Source organism: Conger conger, chromosome 9 (assembly GCF_963514075.1).
Source record: "Conger conger chromosome 9, fConCon1.1, whole genome shotgun sequence".
NCBI classification, from domain to species: Eukaryota; Metazoa; Chordata; class Actinopteri; order Anguilliformes; family Congridae; genus Conger; species Conger conger.
Window position 1 is genome coordinate 46,535,725 of NC_083768.1, and position 20,322 is coordinate 46,556,046.

A 20,322-nucleotide genomic window follows, 5' to 3' on the forward strand; every position below is an offset into this window, starting at 1 on the left:
TAAAACCCTTCCCAAATCCCAATTTAAATAGGGGATGTGACACTTGTGGTTAATGGTTTAATAGCATGCTACAGGTCATGTATAGTGCCATGAAAATGTATTTGCCCCCCTTTGTGATTTCGTCCATTATTTTGTTTGGCTGCAATTACTGCTGCTAAAGATGATGAAACCAGTATTGACATGGATGTTTGAACTTTCTTCATTAAATCAATGAAACAATAATTAAAAAATGTGTTTACTTAGGTTCCCTTTGCCTCATATTACATTTTGTTTAAAGATCTTAAACCATTCCGTGTGAAAAATACGCAATAATAGAGGAAATAAGGAAGGGGGCAAATGCCTTTTCATGGCATGTATCATTGGTGTTTATTGTTCGCCATTTGAAACTTCCCACTATCATTTTATTACCTTACGTACATAAAGTGGTACCAAGCAGATCTGTTTTACCTGCTGTGAAGACATGATACATTAAGCCCTGTGTGGTGGGTGGTGCCTCCCTCCCTCGTTCATTCTGAAATCTGGAGTGCTGAGGAGCCAGATCAGCAGGCGTTGGCTCGTATTTCACCATGCTAATGATGTAGGTGTTTTGACGTGAAATATGGCCGTATATTTTACCACCGTCTCCTTGTTAATCATGTCTATGCAAAAGGGCTCCAATAAATTATGTGAAAATGCAACAGGGGGAAGAGCGAGAGATTAGAAAAACAGATTAGCAAAAATTTACAGAGATAAATTAATCATTCTTGCTTCCCCCCCTCCCCCCCACTCCCAAGAAAGCTGATGAGCAGCAGACTGTTTCAGAAACTTGGACTGAGGATGAAAACTGTGAATGACATGACAAAGCATCACAGATGGTTCAGTCCAGGACATCAGAAAATATCCAGCTTCTGTGAGCTGCCAAGAACAATCAATGAATGTCAAAATCAAAAATGTATTTCCCCAAAAAATGATTGGCTCCCGTGGTTTAATACTTTGTGCGAGTACCTCTGACAAAGATGACAGCTGTGAGTCTTTTCCTATAATTTCTGATAAGAGAACACATCTGATAAGAGTTTGATATCTCTGGGTTTGCACTTAAGGACCCCCCCCCTCTTTAGTTCAGACCGCAGGTTTCTGATGAGGTTTAAGTCTGGAGAGTGAGATGGCCATTGCAGAACATGGATGTTGTTTTCACTTAACCATTTCTGTGTGGATTTTAATGTATTTTTGGAGACATTCTTCTGCAGGACAATCCACCCACGGTCAAGTCTCAGCTTACTAGTAGAGACAACCAGATTGTCTGCCAAAATGTCCTGATACTTTGTTGAATTCATTGTGCCATTCAGCTTAAATAGTGCCTCTGGAGCACTGACAGCAAAACACCTACAAAACATCAATGACCCAACAGGGATGGGTCATTCCGTGAAATATGATATGATCCCAATTTGTTTTTGCTGCTACTAAACTGTTCTACAGCCACTGAGCCACAGACATCCCCTAATTCATGCCTTAGCCCAGAATTGCTTTCAACATTTTCCCCACACTCTATTGTTCCATGTGCTGTAATACCACATTTCTAACTTTGCAGTCAATGTTTATCACTTAAACATTTAAAATATACCTCACTTATATATTTGATTAATATTAATTAATCAAAGGTATACAATCATTTTAATACATTTTACCTGCCAAAGAAGTGTATCACTTGATATCTTCTTTTAATTGTAATCTAGATTCCTTTATCATTGCATTAGCTGAATGTGTTGTTTTTGACTGGGGTCATATATGACCCCAAAGGATATGTCATCACATCCCAATCATCACTCCAAATGATGACAGAAAGCAGAAAAAAAAAGTTGTATGCATTTATTGAGGAAATGTTGCTTGACAAAGGATAGATCAAATATATTACCATTTAAAATTACATGTTTTTGAGACTTGGTGACCCCAAAATGCAAGCAATCTCTGCAGTTCTTAAACTGTGATCACCATCCGTGGGGACAACGTGCACTTGTGTCCTCTTTCTGGCAAGTTTGCAACCATTCCATATCTTTTACATGTTTTTATTATTGCCCTAACATTGCTAAGTGGTGTGTTTAAGCATTTGTATATATTTTTTATGTATCCATTAATGGCATTAGCAGACCTGTGACAGTCCATTACCATCTATCTCTTCTGAATTGACAGTTCTTTGGCTTTTCAAATGCTAATAGTGTCAAAGGGATTTTACATGCTTGTTACCTTGTTTTTATACTTTAGAGAAACAGGAAGTGATGGAATGACACAATATACGTAGTTCATTTAGCCTGAGATCAACTACAAGTTAAATTGTATTGCCAATTTCACTTTGTTTGATTTTATTTACAATAATTGTTAGGGGTGTCAATAACTTTGGCGCCAATGGTTTTCAGATTACTTAATAGAAAATATTGAAACATGAGAGTCAATGTATTGAAATAAAAGTACATAATCTTCCCATGTTTCAACATAACATATGAAGTATTGTGTGTTCTTTTTATAGATTATTGTCTGTGTTGTTTATTATATGCAACCTTTTTTTTCTTAATTTTAAGCATGGGTGCCAATAATTCTTGATAAATTATGACATGCTGGCTTTATTGGGGAACAGAGGTATCTGGTGGTTTGTCATCTAAAACAAGAAAGAAACTTGTGCAGTGACATTATGTCTCCAGAGACTGTACGCATGATTAGTTAGGATATGTTGCACGCTGTTGCAATTCTAAAGTAGATACATGTGAACAAAAAAAAAGAAATTTTTGTTGCTGCAAAAGCTATACACAGGGGCAACAAAATTGAAACCATCAACATTTTTCTTTCTTTGTATATTATTCTGAATGTATAGCCTATCTAACAACATATAAACAAAAGACAAAAGCATAAACAGAACCGTTTCTCTGATGTTATCAAAGGTATCAAAGAATATGGCTGCAAGCTAGTTCCATTCAACCCATTTTTTAAAATTTCTGAAATGTTTTGTATCATCTTTTTTTAATGACTTCCTAAAACATTGCCTTTCCTTTTCCCCCACACAGATTAAGTAAGCAGGAGTGAGTCTCACAAAGCATTTCATAGTGGTAAGATTGTTCTTAAGTCTTACCTTAAGTCTCTCTTCAAGACATTTGCTCATTTTACGAGTGTTTCCCGAAACAGGTTGTTACTCAAGTAGTACGTGATTTTTTTCCCCCCATGACATCCTGGAACTAGTTGCGAGATTTCAAGTCTTGCATGTGCCACGTTAAATCCGTTTGTAGGCAGAGGACGGATCTATTAGCCTACTGCAATTAGGCTACCTAATTTCTTTTTACCTAAAACTATTTCTGCCCGCATTGTGCAGAAATAATGAAATGCATTTTTAGCAGTTTTAGGAAAGTTATCTTATGTTCTAGCTACTATTTCTGTGAGTTCATTTTTTGTTGATTCCATAAAATAAAAGTTTATTTTCTTCCCACTTCCCTCCCTCTGATGTCATTTCTCTTTAAAAAGCATTAGCATTCACTTATGTAAGTGGTTCTATAAAAAGAATATCAGAAAGACAGGTGAAAAGCTTACCCGCTGTCTATGCCTGAAGAGGGAAGTGAAGTGAAGGCCATCTTCATGTAGCTCTTGAAAAATTCCCTTTGCATCATATTTTGGGAAACGCACGTGAAGAGCCATCTTGAACTCGTCAGAGAGTAACATTAAGTTGAAACAGTTTATTCACTTTCTTTGCAAAGAACTGTGGACAACTACAACTATAGTGTGGATTCAGTTTCCAGGTTCAGTAATGCAGCTGGACCTTTTCTTCAGTAAATGACTATCCTTATAAACTGAAACTATAGGTATAAAGCACCTGTAAAACTTTTTAAACTGACATTAAACTACATCAGTTTAAATAACTTGAATTCTTTATTGACTTACACTCAGTGAGCACTTTATTTGGTCTGCTTATTTTTTAGATTTATTGGTCTTCTGCTGCTGTAGCCTATCCATGTTGACACGTTGTGTGTTCAGAGATGCTCATCTGCATACCACTGTTGTATCGCGTGGTTATTTGCATTACTGTCACCTTCCTGTCAGCTTCAACCAGTCTTGCCCTTTGCTCACTAGATGTTTTTTTTTTCCGCACCATTCTCTACAAACTCTAGAGACTGTTGTGCGTGAGAATCCGAGCAATTTCTGAGATACTCAATGTCATTGCTAAGTCTACCAGACAGAGTTCTCATCACTGTTTGATTTCTATGATGCAGAGTAGCTACCTAATCAATCTCTTAAATACAGCCACAAAAGAGCCAAACATTCATATGCAAGGGATGTATTCTTTCATATTTTCATGCAATTATGGTTTACAACATAATCAAACCAATTAAAATTCATAGCAAGCACTGGGTTAGGAACTACACAAATTTCAATGTAACAATTTCATGCAATAGTTCCTTGTTTGTGGGAGTATCTTTTGATGAGAAAAGGCAACATTCACAACAAAAGCTTTAAATCCAGTTCTGTCAAATCTGTGTTTTCAAAAATGCAACATTCAAACAGTCCTATATCCAGACATATTTAGTCAATCTCATTCAGTGATGCATCATTTTGTAGCTCTCATTCAGTAAGTCAGATTTTGAAACATGCATCTGAAGCATGGAGCCAGTATTTAACAGTTCCGACTGAAATGGATTCAATATATGACTGAGGATTATGACATAATTGTTTATTTGGCCCTATAATTTCTTCTTTTAATTGTAAGCTGTTTTCAAGAAATGCTTTGAAATTAATTCTTCAACATTTACTGGTGATCACTGTTCAGTGATCATGTGGCTTTCATCCATCTAAATGATTCACCGGTGATGATGGCCTCACTGGTGCCTTATGATTATAATTATGATGATTATGATTATGATTATTACTATTATAATTGTGCAGATTTTTTATCAACTTTCTAAGAAGGTCCAGTCGTATTTTAGTTCAGTTTAACTTGTGTAATGTTCTGCAGTGGCTTTGTAAAGGATGCCATTTTGTCATTTTTATGCTTCCGGTTCCTCTAGGACGATGGTGCTCTGTGAACAGATGTTTCCAGCCCTCCCGTAAACCTCATCTCAACTGCCATTTCTGGTTCTGCGCTCCGGCAGACTCTGCCGGGCCCTCCCAAAGGGCAGCGTCATTAATGTCAGCCATCAGCCGCCAGTCTGCACTGAATATTTTCTGCTGTATGTAATAATGATTATGAGCTGACTCAGAGGATGCCAGTAGTTGTCTCTGCTGTGAGTTAATGCAGAAAATATGCTCTGAGGTGAGTTCTAGATGGACCCCATAAATATCTGCCTGCCACATTATGTAGGCTCATCAGTGTGGAGAATATCAAGAATAACTGATCTCTCCCCTGATAATAAAACATGAAAATATTTTACTTACTACCCTCTTCCAGTATTTGGAAAACTACTTTGGGCCTAAAAAGGTCTACTACCTATGATAAAAAATAACACAGAGATCATAAAGACATCGTGTGTGGATTGCAAAAGGAAAATGATCTCAGTTTTAAGATTCCAAAACTGTGACATCCTTTCAGGAAAGTGAGAATTGCTACTCAATCCTCACAAAATCTCTGAAGATTAGACAATTTGTGTTGTCTGATGGTCACCCACACTGGGAATGACTTTTGTCATTTGTACATTGTTACAATGGAACTCCCAGCTGCAGTGGCAACTGGAAAGTTCCTTATTTGATCCAGGCCATGAGAGCAATTACAGCTCTATGTGCATTAACCAGGTATGCCACTAAGTGTCCCAGCAAGTTTGAACATGTCAATAACCAGCTTTAAAACCTTACATATACAGTGGGCTCCAGAATTATTGGCACCCTTGATAAATATGCACAACATGACTGTAAACCAGAAACATAATAGGGTTTGCAGGTCAGAAGAACCAAGTGCAGACTAGGAAATGCAGAGAAATGGCAGGCTTTAATAATACAGGCCAGTCAAGGCAGGCAAAGGTAAAATTCCAGAATGTATGTATTAAAACATAATACATAGATTATTATCTGTGTTGTTTATTAAATAATCCTTCATTTTTATTAGAAGTGCCAATAATTCTGGAACCCACTGTAAGTTGTAATCAGACAGTCCATTTGCCCCTTTATTCAACATGCCAGAGGAACTTCTGCTTAATTATCTGATATGGATTGCCCTCCATTTTACCCTGAAAAATGAGTGTGCTAGAATCTGCTGTAAAAGGGGTTCACTGCAGATGGAGCTGTGAAGCTCAAGGCACATTCTCACAGTGTAAGACAGTAAATTCAGGAATGCGGAGGCACGGACTTGCAGCCCTAACTGCACACTGAAGGTAAACATAATTTCATCCCTCAGGAAGAAGCCCTGTGGGGGACAGACTGGAGAAAGTTTATCTCCGGAACATTGTTACGGTTTGTTGTGCTTCCATCAACTTCCTCTCCAATTGCCTTTAGTTTCTCTATTTGTCTATCATCTTGTCTACTCTCCATCCTCTCTGTCACTGTGTCTCTACTTTCATCCCTGCGCTCCCACAAACAATTCCATCACAGTTTCAGGCTGGTATTGGTGATCACCAGTGGCATGGCATAACTCTGTTTTTCTCTTTTGCCTATGTCAGCTATGAATAGCAGGATGGCCTGTAGCGTAGTGGTGCATGACTGGGACCCACAAGATTGGTGGTTCAATCCCCGGTGTAGCCACAATAAGATCCGCACAGCCTTTGGGCCCTTGAGCAAGGCCCTTAACCCTGCATTGTCGCTCTGGATAAGAGTGTCTGCCAAATGCCATTAATGTAATGTAATGTAATGTAATGTAATGTAATGTAATGAGTGGCAGGCTGATCTGAATGATCTACACTCTGTGAGCAATTTATTGGTAGACCTGTACATCACTGTTAATGCAAATATTTAGCCAGCCAATCATGTGGCAGCAACTAAATTCATAAAAGCATGCAGACATGGTCAAGATGTTCAGCTGTTTTTCAGACCAATTTCAGAATGGGGAAGAAATCTAACTTTGACCGTGGAATGATTATTGTTGCCAGAAAGGGTGGTTTGAGTATCTCAAAAACTGCTGATCTCTTGGGATTTTCATCCAGTGAGCAGCAGTTCTGTGGGAAAATCACCTTTTTAATGAGAGAGGTCAGTGGAGAAGGTCCAGACTGGTCGAAGCTGGCAGGAAGGTCACAGTAACGCAAATCACCACACATTAGTGGTATTACAACAGTGGTATGCAGAACACACAACGCGTCAAACCTCTTAAGGGGATTGGCTACAGCAGAAGTCTAAAAAATAAGTGTAATAAATACCTAATAAAGTGCTCACTGAGTACAGTTTATGTCTCCAGTTCCCTCCCCACTGTCAGACAAGGAAGACAGGAAATCACCCAGAAGAGCTTTTCTGAGAGTCTCCAGACTGCACTTGAATATCCCTCATTGGAGTAATTGAAACAGGTTTTCTTGCCTTCATCCCAGTCATTCATGTCTGAGAAAATTCTTTTGTTCTTTGATCCAAACAATTAGCTTTAGGGCTTCCATCCTCTTGGAAGCAGAAATAATGATTTGATATAGCTCTTTCAGTCATTCTCATTTTCTTTTTCTCTTTCTTTCTCTCTCCAGTGTCTAGATTGAACAGCAATTGAAAAGAAAAGGGAACGTGACCAATTTTCCAGAAGGGGCAACAGACCAAAATGTCATCTAGTCTCCATAAGTGTCAGTGACTGAGCATGAAATGAAACTTTCCAGTATGAGTCGGGCCATGTGTTGAAACTGGAAGAGATTGCCATCATCGATATCATACAGTGCACCACCAAAAGCGTTAGCCCAGAGATGGGAGCTATCGGTTATACTCTTATACAGTCATCTTGTACCCCAGCCTGTATCCTATGAGAGCAGGGACTATACACTCTATGCTATGTTATGCAGTGGAGCAAGTTGATAGTGTAATTTCGCAAATGAAAAAAAGCCCAGTGTAGCCTGTCAATCTGGCAAAATAAAATATACTGAACTGCAAAGTTCTGAAAATAAAAATGGTTGCAGCTAATGAACTGCTACTAGTCCATTGAGATACTAAACGTGTATTAATATAAACACAAATAATAGCTACAATTAGCTAAATCTGTCACTCTGGATAAGGGTTTATGCTAATGAAAGAACAATATTCCATATCTATAATTACAGTATAAATGATGATAATAGTGATAATATCATTTAGAGTGCTTCAGTCACATGGAACACAAAGCAGTTTATCAAATAAAAGTATAGATAAAATAAATACAATTGAACAAAGATAATGAGCATTGAATGAAACAGCAATACAGGTAAAACATTTATGTAAGGTGAAAAGCAAGTTTTGTAATGGTTTTTAAATGCAGATTAAGGGCTCTATCTTAGACATGGTGCAAGGCAGTGGTAACCCAAAGAGGTGAGGTCATAGTAATTACTGCTGTATTGTTATTTTGTTGTTATTTTGTTGTTGCTGAAAGTGCATTATGGTCAATCAAAACATGTTCTTCAGTCATGTTGCAGTTTAATTATTTTAAGACCATAATATTAATATCATAATGTGCCTACATAGAGGAGTGAGCAACACACATACACCCTCCTGCCTATTACACACAGGGTCATACACAAACATGCATAAAATATATGAAGATTAAAATGTGAAAGATGAGTGTTGTGCATACCAAAAATATAGAGTAAAAACACAATACGCCATATTGGATGGTGATAATATTGATCCAAATTATTCCAAGAAATGACAAATAAGAGCAGTTGTCTGGCAATCGAAGGGTCGCCGGTTCGATCACCCGCCTGGGCATGTCGAAGTGTCCCTGAGCAAGACACCCAACCCCCAAATGCTCCTGACTAGCTGGTTGGTACCTTGCATAGCAGCCAATCACCGTTGGTGTGTGAGGGTGTATATAAATGGGTAAATGAGAAGCATCAATTGTACAGCGTTGGATAAAGGCGCTATATAAATTCCAACCATTTACCATTTTATGAAGTGTGTAAATTGTCATTCAATGGAAAACACATACTTTAGCGTAAGAGAAACAACTTCGGAAAGTTTTGAAAATGCGCTTCAGATGTTTGCAAAAATCAGGTGGGATATTACAATACAGCCACCCTCACATGGCCAGAATATTCTTTGTGGCAGGTTGTGTCACAGAGCCAAAAGTCATGGATGTCCTAGACATACAGTAAATGAGGACACAATACAGGAATCTAGAACGTGTGATGGTAAACTGCACATCATTAAAGAATACACCAGCAGCATTGCTCAGAAGGACTCATCTGGCAGAAGAGCAATTGCATTCGGTGGATAAAAGATGCGGCAAGAATTCACGATTCAAACAGGTTATGCGTTGTTTTTAATGTGTGTGTAATAAAATAAGAACGTTACTTGTTATTTATATATTCTGCCGCAATATTTGCCATTATAAGGATTGGAATATAACCAATGTAACAAATTTCTGCCGGTTACTGCGGGTATTTTTATACATTATAAAGCAGCAGTATGTACTATGGACATGGTTCTATGATATTGTTATTCCATACAACCTATTCTTGTAACGGACGATGATATACCTGAACTGACACTTTTGGTTTTGGAGATATACTCAAGTGAACACATTTTTTAGTTAGCGAAACATACTTATTTCCCAAATAATAAGACCCATCAATTTCATATCCAGACCTAATCCTAACATTTCTTGATAGGGACAAGTGTTGTGAATACAATGAGTGGTTGCATGAGGGGTTATCTATTATATAAACCTGATTTTAAAAAAATGAGGATAGTGAAAAAACAGGGTTCAAGGAGTTAATGATTAGTTCATCATTAACTAATAGCTTATAAATTACTTATAAATTATCATTATTAAAAAGTGTTACCAAAGTGGGTATAATTATGACAAATTAGCCTTTTACTTCAGAGATAAATCAAAGTCTTGGTAAATGCACCGTTATATTAGCCATCCACCAACAGGCAAACGCAGGTGGAATGGAAGATGACACGCATGTTCATCCAAGACCGCCTATTAATTACTTAAGCCACTAAGTCCAGCTCTTTTGAATATTTCACCGCACTTGGTACGCCATGAAATTAGCAAAAATAATATCCATCTATTAGAGCTCTTGCCATGAGTGCCTTATCCCCTCTTCATTCCATTTCCCCAGATGGTGAGCAAGTGTTAAGCCTGATTTATACCTCTACATCGAATCTATGCATAGGCTATGCAGCATACACATCATAGCCTCTGCGTAGCCTATAGCTGAGGGAATGCGGCTATGTGTAGGCAATGCCATAGCCTCTACGTAGATTTGACGCAGAAGTATAAATCAGGCTTAAGTGTGGTGGGATGTGAGAATGGCGATGTATTCTGGCACTAGACCAAGTCTTTCCTTAAAGGTAATTAATGAGTTAAATATTTAATTCTACAACCCCAAGAAGCAAATGAAACTGTATCTTTCCATTTTGTCCATTACTGTGAGTAAGGACAGATCAGAAACGCAATTAGCAAAGTTACGAACTAGCAAGATAGGGCCAGATTTACGTACATGAAAATCGCAGCGTAAAATGCAGAATGATGAGGGTATGTTGGTGTGGTCGCAGTCTTGTCTGAAATTAATGTCTTATTTACGAAGGCTACAGCCTGGGCTGCCTACGAACAGCATTTTGTGAAAGAGGCAGATCTTAAACAGTGCAGTTAAAACATGTGTTTATTGCTTGTTTCAGATTACTTGTATTGGCTGTCACATAAAAGCGTATCCAGTGCAGGACAACAAGTGTACATATTCCAGCTGTGGCAGCTATTGTTGTTTTAATTGAACGTGAGATGTAACGTTGCAATGAGCGTTGTGTTGGAGGTTCCATGACATATTTTATTTTTCCCAGATTTTCCGTGATTATTTTGGAAAATAAACAACCCTGTTTTATTATTATAGCAATAACAGTTGAGCATGCTCTGTTTTTAACATGTTCTGTTAAAGACAAAAAGCATGTCTTTCTGCGATGGTGAAAAGTGATTAAAAGCAGCACATCAATGCATTCAGCCTACTCATATTTTTTTACTAGCGGCAACTATTTTTTGAAACTTGTTACTGCCACTCTGGTTGAGCACGTTATTTCAGTCATTTCCCACTGCTTCACACTTGAAATAGTGTTATTTTGAAGTTCATTTGAAGTTATTTCAAGGAGCCTGTGTCTCTGTCTCACCTTGGTTTACACCTGCTATTTCGTGGCAGATACATTTTGCGCAGAAATCGACTCTTCTTAATTGCGGGAACTTTAGTGAATTCAACGAAAAAAGAAAAAATCGTCCGCACACAAAATCGGATAATATCTCCGCCCTTTATTTGCGTGATCCACCCTTAAATGCATATGCATAAAGAAAAGCGCAGCTTGTGATGACTGGCTTAGATAACACGCTTACTGCAGTTCCAGCCCCGCACCAATTTCATACATATGACGCATGTTTCCTGGGCAGAATGTGTCATATGTGTGCCTGAAAAAAGGCTTAGTAAGTCTGGCCCATAGTGTTGCACAGTTGCAGTTTCTTATTAGTGTTAGTGCACCTGCAATCAGGCACCTGCAATCTAAACTATCAGGTGAACAAACATTTTTCTCCCTCCCAAGTAATGTTAACTCTACAATTCTGAAAGAAATTGGAAGCTTTAGATTAGTGTTATATGGGATCTTTTTTATTCCCTTCTTGGTGAGAAGCCTAGTAATTGCAGTGTACTTAAGCCATTTGATTTCAGGCTAGAGTACAGCGAATACTAACAATTAAGTTGAGAAGTAATAAAAGAATCTATGGTCTTCTCAGTATCACAGACAGGAAAGGCCAAGACATATGTCAGGCATAGACATATTAGCAGGGCTGGAGTCACTGGATCTGTTTTTCATGCTGCTCAGATCTAAGGTCTGGGTCAAAAATAACATCAAGGTTCCTGGAGACAGGTTTCATTACAATACGAGTACCAAGAGTAGATTCAGCTGAGTCTTATACTTATGGCGGATAAGTACAACTTCAGGCTTAACTACAACTTCAGGTAGATCTGTAGATAAAAGATCTAAAGATAATTTACTAAAATCACTGGGTTTAATAGAAAAGTAGACCTATCATCACTATAAAAGTTGAATTACATTTCATGTCTCTGAATTTGATGGCCAAGTGGGATATATAAACAATATATACATACAAAAATTAAATGGGATCCAGACCTAAACCTTGAGGGATACCACAAGTAATTAGTCCCAAGGACAATACAGTCACCAATAGAGACTTGTCAATTGTCAACCATAGAGATCTGAACATGTCTAGAGCAGGGCCAGTCAGTTTCCAAGTGTAAATAAAACTGGTATGATCGACAGTATCAAAATATTATGGCAAGATCAAACAACACTAAGGTAAGAGCATTCAACACCAGGGCATTAATCATTCTTAGGAGTAGTTCGTGAATTTTACATACTGTAATCTCACATGCTCCTGTCCCCAGCCTGCGAACCACAGTTTTTTGGCTAAAATTGCTTTGTTTAAGGTTTGTTTAGTTGAATTCTAAACAGCGCAAATCTGTTTTGATTGAACCACATTTGCTAAGTGCATCTGGCTAAGTGCATTTAATTTGATTAAATTTAGAGGTAATTTCTTTTACCCTGACACTCACAGAATGTCAGGGTCAAATATGCAGATTGGCAGAATTTGTTAGTTGCAGATGAGATATTATATTACAGTTATTTAGCTGACGCTTTTATCCAAAACGACTTACAGTTGGAGGCCAATCACCGCTCAAGCAATCTGGGTTTGATGTGTGCTGCACTGATGTTATTGTGACTTGAGGGGCTTGAACCACCAATCTTCTAGGTCCCAGTCAAGTACCTTAGCCACTAGGCTATAAGCTGCCCTTTGGAAGTGGAGTATTTCTGAACAATGTGCTGACTTATCTCTTTTGTGATTCATCCAGTCCAGAAAAACTTATTAAAAGCATATTTTGCTTGTGCTATCGGCAATAACAAAACTCTTACTCAGTGCAGCCCAGGAATCGCAGTATCCATAATGCCAGCCTTGTGATTCACAAAGTTTCTGTAGAGTGCCAAAGTGTTAATGGGGCTAATTAAACATTGCAGAGAGAGAGAAGAATAAAACCACAATGGCAACATCAAAAAGGGGCATTCAAAGTTGAGACAAAAAGAGGGGAAAATGTCCGCACATGCGAAGAAACAAAGAAACAAAAACATATAAAAGCAATATTTTCCCACAAATACCATTGCATGCAAGTTCCATACAAAGCAGATGGTCCCTACCGCTGCTATTCCAAGCTAATGTCTTTTACAGCACTGCTGGTTGTGTGCCTTTGAACCTGCATTGTTCAGATGGCAGGCCACAAGCCTTATGAGGAGACTGGGAAACCCTGAACTGACTGAAGTCTTTGTGGTAACTTTGTCTGACCAAGAGATCCTCTTTTTAGATTTAGGACTGAGCTGACTCAAACTTGGCAGGGCCAGCAACCCACAACTTTCCAGCCTTAGGCGACAGCACTGACCACTACATTATTTGGTCAGTCATAGCAGCATTGATGTTAGCCATTTAGCAACCAGCTGGATTTCTGAACATGCGATCCCTGTTGCGATCACGTTCCTGGGTACTGTTCCAGGAGTTGCAAAGGATAAAATATAAAACATTGATATGTTAATTAGTTTTTCATATTATTGGACCGCCCATAATTAATGTGTAACTGTAAACAATATATCTCAATTAATATCAATAACTAATAGTAACGAGTGGCATGTTTGTGCAGTGGATAGCACTGCCGCCTCACTGCAAGAAGGTCCCAGGTTAATTGAAGATTAATTGCCCATAGGTATGAGTGTTTGAGTGAATACCGTATACACTGTGATGGACTGGCGACCTGTCATCTAACCCAATGCATGCTGGGAAATGCAAGAGCCAACCGTGACCCTGACCAGCAATAAGTGCTTCAGATGGTGGATGGAACTAATTGTAACATCACAGGAACCATTGTGTTGCAAGGGATTTATTATTTGTGATGCATGTATTGTAACTACTATTGCATTTATACCACACAGCCAAAATATTTCAAACCATCTGCCCTTAGATTAATAGAATTCATGGACTTAAAAATATGAATGACATGTATTATGTCTCCTGTGGATAACCCCCCCACCAAAGCTTCCATAGCTAATTCACAAGAGTACCCTGCACTGGATGAGCCAGGACAACATTTCCACATTCCTGGCTGCATGTAAAAAAAGGCTTACTGTGCTTAAGGCTAATAAGTCATCTCTCTTCTTTCCTCCAGGGATCTAATGTGGGTAATGTCGGCGGGTCAAGCTAACAGCCTCATTAAAAACCAGCCCTCACATCGGGTTGGCGCAGGTGAAAAAGTGCAAAGGAAACTTCATTGGAAATATAATAAAGCAGATGGATACAATTACATTTTAAGCTCTGCTGATGAAGATCATTAAGACAGTCACATCACAAGCCCATATCTTCAATCTCGCCCATGTACCAGTCTCTGTCAGTTGAGAGAATCCTTGATTGCACATGGTTCGCAGAATTGCTTATTTTTGTAAATGAAATGTAATAAAAAAGCAAGGACAATAAAAAAAAAACCATTGTCAAAATTGCACATTTAATGTTTTCTGTAATTATTTTAGTCAAAACAAAACAAATATGTATTTTTTGTATCTTCAAGCAAATACCAAGTATAGCTGTAGATGACAATGATCATGCAGCCCTTTTGGCTACACATTATGAAAACATCTGTGAGGAATCAAAACCGCTTCATTGTTCATTAAACAAAAAAAAGGACATTTGTCATCAGCGTGCATATCAGTGCAATAAAGAGACACAAAAACGCCCACATAGCATCCATTAATTCTGAACAATGAATAAAAAAACTCCAGTAAACAGTGTGGTGGTAGTCCATTTTTATTAGGCACAAACCAAATGGTAAATGGTCTGCAGTTAAATATTGCGCCTTTATCAAAAGCGCTGTACAATTGATGCTTCTCATTCACCAATTCACACACACCAATTCATTCACACACCATGCAAGTCACCATCCAGCTTACTCAGGGACACTTTGACAGAACCAATGTCGCTTCACTGACAAAAGTAATGTATTGTACAAAGAAAGTAATGTGCTGGACGTATTGAATGTATACACACACTATGGTTCACACAAAATGGTTCACACAGATTCAGATTGTTATTTAGCACAAAATCATTGTGAGTAATTGGTGAAATGTACATTCAGTGACCCCTTTATTCGGTATTTATTAGACTTAAGATTTAATCATATTGGTCTTGTGCTGCTTTAGCCCACCCACTTCAAGGTTCAACGTGTTGTGTGTTCAGAGATTCTATTCTGCATACCACTGTTGTAGTGTATGTTTATTTCTGAGTTACTGTCACCTTCCTGTCAGCTTGACCCAGTCTGGTCATTTTCCTCTGACCACTCTCATTAACAAGGTGTTCGCTGACAGAACTGCTACTCACTGGATGTTTTTTGCTTGTATCACCATTCTCTGTAAAGTCTAGAGACTGTGAAAAATCCCAGGAGGTCAACAGTTTCTGAGATACTCCGACCACCCCAACAATCGTTCCATGGTTAAAGATCTAATTTTGTTCCCCGTTCTGATGTTTGATCTGAACATGAGGATCAGAGTGACTGTGAAGGAAGCCTTTATGAGGTTGAGGGCAAGACAACAGTCGGAAAACAATAGGCCAACCAAAATAAACTGTTTAGAACATCATTAAGAAGAAAGAGAGCGGTAGTAATTGTAAAGGGGCTGGTAGACCTCTACAGTCAATGAACAAATAATTATCACCCTAATGAAGAAAACCCCCAAACACCTATCCGACAGATGAGTAACACTTCAGGAGGCAGGCATGGATGTGTAAGTGACTACTCTCCACAGAATACATCACAAACAGATATCCAGAGGCTACACTGCATGATGCAAACCACTAGTTAGCTGCAAAAACAGGATGGCCAGGTTACAGTTTGCTAAGAAGTATCCAAAGAAGAGCCTGCAGAATTCTGGAAAAAAGTCTTATGGACAGTCTTGACCTGTTCAAAAGTGATGGAAAGAGAAAGGTCTGGAGAAAGAGAGCAGGAGGTAAAGGTAATGTCATAGCTGCTGACAGCAGCAGGATGAATTCAAAAGTGTACAGAAGCATCTTCTCTCCTCAGATCCAACCAAATGACTCATAACAAAAAATAAATTGGACGGCACTTCACCCTGCAGCAGGATAATTACCCCAAACATACTGCTAAAGCAACCAAAGAGTTTATCAGGGTTTTTTTTCTGATACACTCCTTGGTTCTTCACTGTCCAGATCAATAACCAGTCTTGAATCCAACATCTGTTTCACTTGCTGAAGACAAGACTGAAGGCAAAGGGCCCCAGAAATGAAGAGGAATTTAACATAGCTGTGGTTCAGGCTTCACCAGAGAAGATACCCTGTGCTTGATGATGATCTATGGGACAAAGACTCAGAGGCAAAGATTTGTAACCATGTACTAAAAGCGACAACTTTATTTCAGATGATACACATTTGTCCAAATACTTTCGCTCCCCTAAAATAGGGGGACTGTGTATAGAGGGCTGTAATTTGTGCACAGATCACCAATATAGATGTAAATACCCTCAAATGAAAACTGACAGTCCGCACTTTAACCTAATATTGTTTCTTCTCAAATCCAACGTGGTTGAGTACAGAGCCAAAACAGCAAGAACTGTGTCACTGTCCTAATACGCATCGCACTGTATATGGTTTTGGAAGATGATGTTTTAAAATGACACTGCCACATTTACTGAAATTATAAACACCAGTTTTCTTATTTTACCAGGGAGGGAAAGCGCATAAACAAAAGAACAGCCCCCATAATGCTGCAAGGAAAAAATGCAGGGATTGCATTGGTTCAACAGGCAGCATCTAGTCCCCTCAATTTTATTGATCTTTGCTGGGATTAAATCAGTTCAGACCCACTGCTTATTTCAAGTTTATAAGCCTGGAACTGATTTGTTTTACTAGCTAGAGGTCTATTTCTTCTACCCCAGAGGGAGCTCACAATCAAAACTGGTTTTGTAATTTGTGGTTTGAGGGTGGGTCAGTGTTTTCATTTGATCTGGGTCTTTGTCTAGTCTTGGATCAGTGGGCAGCTGTGCTATATAACTGATGCACAATAAATCAGGTATCAATCTTACCAACTGTAACAGAATGAACACACCCACATATAAACAGTACACAAGCACACACACACTGCACACTTATACCCGCATGCACACTGTTAGCATTGCACACGCAATGCAGACTGACTTTGAAATATCACCCGAAATCCGCTGCAATGTATATAAACTGTAATCTACATTCATGTATGTAAAGAATGAAAAAGTGAATTCCATCTCAGCTCCAGAATAATCAATCGTGCATACCGAGAAAGAAAGAAGCACCTCAAGGTTGTTTACGCAAGGAGCGGTGCAGCAGAAACAGGCCATCACTGCGTCTGTTGGAATATATGTTTGTTGATTGCAAAATAATCTGCAGCAGGTGAAGCAGCAATTTCCCCAACTCCCTAAACATCTCTTAAAGGCACTCTGACTTGCACCAGACTAGAGCCCTCTGCGGGACTGTTTTTTTAATCTCATGCGATGAGATTAAAATTAGATTTCTGACTGTTCCTGCCCGCTCCCGTGAAGTTTCTGTTCCACTACCGCCCGTGACCGCACCACATCCCGCAAATAAATGTAAAAAACAGACACAAAGGAATTCTCAATCATTATACTTCATAACAGGGATGTTTAAAGAGATCGAGATAGAATGTTAATGAAAATATACACACGTTTAGGCTACAAAACATACGTAAAGATGGGTCAGAGTGCATTGTGGGAAATGCTCATAATTGCACAACTCTGGTGCACATGTTGACAAGCGGCAATAATAGTCCTAAAATCAAGACTACATACTGAAATCTTCCTCATGCAGTGTATATCTATGAAGTCATTGAATACACCTGACTAATCAGAAACAGCTGAGAAGCTAACTGTCCATTCATTTATTTTTCTCATTAAAATACACAGTGAAATATCATTTTGGGCTTTCAACAACAAAATTGTGAGATTAGGGGCAAAATGTAGCTAAAAAGGATTGAAGATCCAGTAAAGGAAGCTGTTTGAGACGGGTGCGTGGGGGTTGGACCCAAAATGCACGACTCAGAAACAATAGTAAAATAAAGTCCCGTTAGGGCTTTATTCGGGACGAGTCCCAGGAGCGTAGTCAATACAAGCAAAGTCCATACACGAAGATCCAGCCAAACAAATACAAAACAAACAAAAAGCACGGTGCCGAGGGAAGAGGCAATCTCGTAGTCGGTAGGCGTGCAGGGAGGTCCGGTAGCAGGAGAGCTGTCAGCGGGGCAGATGAACAGGCGGACGGCAGGCAGAGGCGTAGTCGTGGGCGAAGCGGGAGTCGAAACCATGAAACAATCAGCGGGGCAAAAGTACAAAAACGGTAGGTGGGGACGTAGTCAATAAACAAAACGAAGGTCACAAAACAGAAATCAATAATCGATGGTCGGGAAACAGGCGTGGATCGTAACGTGTAATCAAACAGTAAATAATGCTCAAGAGTTGCGTGGTAAACAGAGGCAGACAATTTCGCAGTGAACAGTTGCACGACTGGGCTATAAATGCAGGTGTAGACAGGTGTAGACAATTAGTTAGAGCGTAGCAAGGAAATGGAAAACAGGTGCGATGGATGACAAGTTTAACAAGGAGATTAGTAATCGTTAGTAATAAACCTATCCTGCCCTAGCATTAGTAAATTAGTAAATGACATGCACGAGAAACGTAAGGTAACATGAACACATGATTAGTCTTGTTAGTTTCTACCCAATCCTGATCTAGCGTTAGTAGTTTTAGTAAATAGACAAATAGAAACATTAGGGGAGTGAAGGACAGAACGAGAGAGAGAGAGAGAGAAAAGGCGGAACGCAAGGTTTGCGGAAAAACATGTAAAAGTGTATGCATAACAACGACCAGTTAACGTAACAATAAACATAAATCGAAACATAACACAAAGCGAAACTAAGACGATAATCACTCAACATAACCAGGTAATATAATCGTAACGAAACATAACTAGACATGACGAGAAAATAAATCGTAACAAGAAATAAACTAAACAACATGACGAACCTAGACTAACATAATACATGATAAGACACTACGTGACTAAGACAACATGAATAAACATAAATCAACATAAAACATGGTGAGACAGACCTGAAACGTGACACTGTTCAAAAGATTCTAACATGATTTTAGTGTTCACAAAATGAAATCAGTATTTTTTTCAGGAAATATACACAAAGAAGTTCCTGTATTTGAAAAATCACCCATATACTGTTTTCTATAGTATGTTAAATGTCATTTATCATCCCATGTATATCCCTCAATCTTGATTCTGACTGCCTGCTCCCACCAACATCTCATGGGAACCCAATCCTGTTGCAGGGATCTAGTGTAAAGTGCCTGGTGCAGATGTGCAGGTGGGGTTTTAAAGAGCCAGCTGACATAAAAAAGCCCCACAAAGTCTTCTGGAATGAAGGTCATTTTATCAAGAGACGGAGTGAGAGAAGATGAGCAGTGTAGTCAATTCAGAGAGTAATTCACATGGTTGAGTAGCTGCAGTTTTGTTTTTTTGACCAGAAGTACACTTTATCAGAAGTAAGAGCATACGTTGGAGCTGACCAAATGGCAGGTGAGGTGAGGATATCTCTCTTGAATTTTTTTTTTCCCCAGTGACTTTTCTGCTGATGGAACGTTGACCCTGTCATTGTGTAAGACAAAGAAAAGCCATAGCAAAGATAAGTATTCCTCTCCCTGACCTCGATATGAGATACTATGTGTCACATCAGATGAAATCATCTGTCAGATCGGCCATATCAGAAGGCACTGGTTATTTTTAACCGGAGCAGATTTCATGACGACAACTTGAGTGCCGTATTCAGACCAACTCATATATCAGACAACACAAGTATCTTAAACCTTTTTAGATGCAAAGTCATTTTAAAGGGTAATTAAAGGTTCTATTGAACTCAAAATGCACAATAGACGAGAATAACTCACAACACAGAGCTGGGAGGAGAGAAAGGACCAACTTCTTTTGTAAATAGTATATGAAAATGAAAAGGCCTGGCTTTTGTTCTATACTCCCAGACTCTCGCCTCCTAGTGGAAGTGGTCTTGATGTACTTCAAATGGGAAGCAAATAATTCACAATGGATCAAAGAAAATTCACTCTGGCTCA